Source organism: Schistocerca cancellata, chromosome 8 (genome assembly GCF_023864275.1).
Source record: "Schistocerca cancellata isolate TAMUIC-IGC-003103 chromosome 8, iqSchCanc2.1, whole genome shotgun sequence".
In the NCBI taxonomy this organism is placed as follows: Eukaryota; Metazoa; Arthropoda; class Insecta; order Orthoptera; family Acrididae; genus Schistocerca; species Schistocerca cancellata.
In genome coordinates, this window is record NC_064633.1 from 84,710,591 (window position 1) to 84,714,920 (window position 4,330).

A 4,330-nucleotide genomic window follows, 5' to 3' on the forward strand; every position below is an offset into this window, starting at 1 on the left:
CAAAAGTGGACTTGTACCACTATTGAAATAAGCCCTTCATATGCAGTATTATGCACACAGTCACACACAGAACGTCGATCTCGTGAGGCACAAGGCTCTCGTAACGAAGTACGTACGTCGCTCAACAGATGGCACTAGGAAAAGAATGTTAACTGCGCTTTTTAGTTGCTACTTGCGACTCTTAGTTGCGATTTGTCACAGAAATCGCAGTTTGACTCGGTAGCGAATAGCGCAGTATGAACTTTGCTCAACAGATGGCACTGTTAACTGCGCTTTTTAGTTGCTACTTGCGACTCTTAGTTGCGACTCGTCACAGAAATCGCAGTTGGACTCGATAGCGTGTCGCAGAGATGAGCGTAGTACGAACTTTGGCCAACAGATGGCACTGTTAACTGCGCTTTTTAGTTGCTACTTGCGACTTCTAGCCGCGATTTGTCACTGAAATCGCAGAAAGCAGTACGGAATTCGGCCAACAGATGGCTCACGGCGTTGAATGTGAAATGCTACTTCCGACTGCTAACTGTGACTGAAATCGCAGTTAGATTTTGTAAAGTTGTTATTGTGATATCTGTGACTTCTCAATCACTGTGATTTCTAACAGATATGCGATTTCCTGCCCACCACTAACGCGAAGTATAACTGCACAAATAGTCACGAGTAATGTCAGCACTGCACGTAGCAGCTGACGCTGCCTTCCCCTTGCCCCTCACCGCCTCAACCAATCGCAAACCTATCGTTCCCCACAAACCCTGCGCGATTCGTCGACAGGCAGCAGAGGGAGGACTGAAATGAAGGGAGGATGAGTGACGTAGCGCCGATGCAGTGGGAGAGGGAGAGGGGAAGAGAGGGAGTGAACTAGAAAAAAGTGTGGAGTGTGCTATCTGTGAAGAGTTTGAAGTACCAGTTCATTGAAATTGAGTGGTTAGTTCACACTTCACTGAAGTGAAGCGTTCATTTGAACGACTCATTCATGAGCTCCCCATCACTACGCGTGACCGCTACGGTCGCAGGTTCGAATCCTGCCTCGGGCATGGATGTGTGTGAAGTCCTTAGGTTAGTTAGGTTTAAGTAGTTCTAAGTTCTAGGGGACTGATGACCTCAGTAGTTAAGTCCCATAGTGCTCAGAGCCATTTGAACCAATTTGAACCCTGTTGCCACTACTCGTGAAACTGAAACGCAACCGAAAAGCCGATCTCTGGAGATAACTGATAGTTGTTCAGAGGACGAGCTGTCTTGTCCCACTCCCTCACTTCGCAAGCAAAAACAGTACGATGAGAAGGCAGAGGAACCTGAAGGCAAAATGCGAATGGAAACTAATGAACAGAAAGATAATACACATACGGTACCAGAAAATAAAGGGGGTGTAAGCAGCATTAATTTGCAAGAAACAACAGGTGCAGTAACCGATTGCAAAGATCAGAATCTATCTGTTAATAAACAAATTCAGGGAGAGGTTGCAAAACTGCAGTCTCCATTTGTTTCCCTCGATCAGAAAGTGAGTGAAATTAATAAAGAACGAGGAAGTGGTGGCCAAACTGAAATCACGGTCAACACCTCAGGGCAGGCGCCGGCAACCGAAATTGCTAAAGCGTCTGCTGCTGCTCCAGATAAGCCGCGAAGTAAAATGCCGACGCAACCAAATGAGAATGTAGCTCGTAACAAAGGGAAGGGAAAATCCGGTAGGGGCGACCCAAGCCCAAAGAATGTTCAGTCCGAAACGGTCGTACACGGATCACTGGAGGAAAAATCAGAAAGTTTACCAGGAAATCAGTCTGCTTGTGGTACAAGAGAAAATATCAGAAGTAGAAAAAAAGGGGGCAGTAACTAATAAACTGACCACTACGGTCGCAGGTTCGAATCCTGCCTCGGGCATGGATGTGTGTGATGTCCTTAGGTTACTTAGGTTTAAGTAGTTCTAAGTTCTAGGGGACTTATGACCACAGCAGTTGAGTCCCATAGTGCTCAGAGCCATTTGAACCAAACTAATAAACTGATTGAAGTGTTATTCCATCTTCAGCCTTCCGAGAAAACTGTTACAGCTTAACTGAACCCTGAACCACAGTAAACTAGATTAGTTCAACAAAACAACTACATAGTGAAAGCACAATGACGCAATCTTATTCTGTCACCACTATAGACATAAATAAAATCACGACCGGTTTGAAATTATCGGTCCTTAAGGAATTTTTGTACGAATCCGCGACTGATATTGCCCTGTTACAAGAAGTTCTAATTTCGGATTTGGTAATTCCCGGTTTTGTCAGTTACATAAATGTGTCTCCCGAAACAAGTGTTGGAACAGCTATATTGGTGAGAGAAGGGATTACAGTAAGCGAGGTGGAACGACTGGAATCCGGAAGGGGAATAGGAGAAGGGGAGTGTCTATGATGTGACTATCATCAACTTGTACGCCCCTTCAGGAAGTTCTCATGGAGCTGACAGGGCATGTTTCTTCAAAGATGACTTGATATACTTGTTAAGGAACTCGCCAAGACAGTTACTACTTGGAGGTGATTTTAATTGTGTTTTAAATCGTTTTAAATCGAAAAGATCAGTTACCTAATTTTAATTTCTCAAGTGAACTAAAACAATTAGTTACTGGTTTAGAATTAAAGGATATATGGGAAATCAAATACCCCTCCACTGTTGAGTTCACTTATGTCACGGCAACATCACGTAGCAGGATTGATAGACTATATATTTCTAAAAATCTTGTAACTTCCGTAACAAAAGTAGAAACCATTCCTACGTACTTTTCAGATCATTCAAGTGTCTTAGCTTGCATAAATCTAACAAGACAGCCGGTTCGCCGATTCAAGAATCAGTGGAATTTGAACACTTCCTTGTTAGTAAATCATGATTTAGAAGATCTGATTAAAGAAACATGGGCAATATGCCTGCGAGCCCGTAGTAGATATGCCACTGCTATTGACTGGTGGGTTAAAATGGCAAAGCCGAAGTTGAGGAAAGTTCTTATTCAATACAGTGCCCAGAGCGCAAGGGAAATGAAATGAAATGAAATGCACTATAGAGTATTACTATTCCGTTTTGAGAGATCTATATGATCAAGTCTCAGCAGGTTCCTCACTTCTGATAGCAGACATCAAAAGAGAAAAAGCCAAGTTACTTAATATCAAGAGAAGTCAAATAGAAGGGTTGAAAATAAAATCGAAGGCAAATTCGGTGTCAGCAGATGAAACTACTTCCCTATATCATTTAGTGAAGCATACGAAAAACGGGAGGGCTTTTATTGAAGAAATTCGAACAAAACACGGTACGATTCTCAGAACCCAGCAGGATATCATGGACGAGATTTATCGCTATTATTGCGAGCTATATTCTGTACATCAAAGTAGTGATGCTTCCTTGGAAGAATTCCTTGACATCCTAGCCCCACAGCTGACAGAAGATGACAACGAAAATTTTCTCGAGGTTGTCAGTGAAGAAGACGTGTATGAGACTCTGTGCGCCTCACCACCAAAAAAATCCCCAGAACCGGATAGTCTGCCAGCAGAGTTTTACAACAATTACTGGCCAATAGTAGGTGCGAAAATCACGGACATTGTAAATGAGGTTATTCAGGGTAAAATGATTCCGGCTGAGTTTAAGGAGAGTAAAATCGTTCTGGTGCCAAAAAATAATGGAAACAAAGATTTAAATAATTTTCGTCCAATTTCACTGCTGAATTCTGATTATAAATTAATAGCTAGAATAATAAACAAGAGAATTTCATGCCTTACAGATAAAATTATTAGTCAACATTTTTCAAAATCTAGCGGAATTCAGGGATATCAGTGCAATAACTTGTTTTTAGATTTTTATAAGGCGTTCGATGTAGTAAACCATGAATATCTTCTACAGACACTGAAGAAAATAGGTTTCAACGATAGGGTTATACACTTGATTAAGAACATAGCAACTGGAATAAATGCTAAAATAGCGGTGAATTGTCAACAATCCAGGCCGATGCAAATACAACGAGGTGTTCCTCAAGGAAGTCCTCTGTCCATGTCGCTCTTCGCAATTTCGCTGGAACCTTTCCTCCGACATGTCCATGTTACATTAAAAGGCTTAACATTATCAGGCAATAAAACAGTTATAAGAGCCTATGCTGACAATATAGGGGTCATTATAAGGAATATTGACGAGGTAACCACGCTAGCAACAGTGATTGATTCGTATTGTAGAGCATCTGGAGCCAATGCAAACGGAAAAAAAGTAAGATGTTAAATCTCAGAGGTTTTGATAATATCAACGTCGAGTGGGCAAAATTAGTCCGACAACATAAAACGCTTGGGATCACCCTGACAGCATGCCCTATGAAAATGAC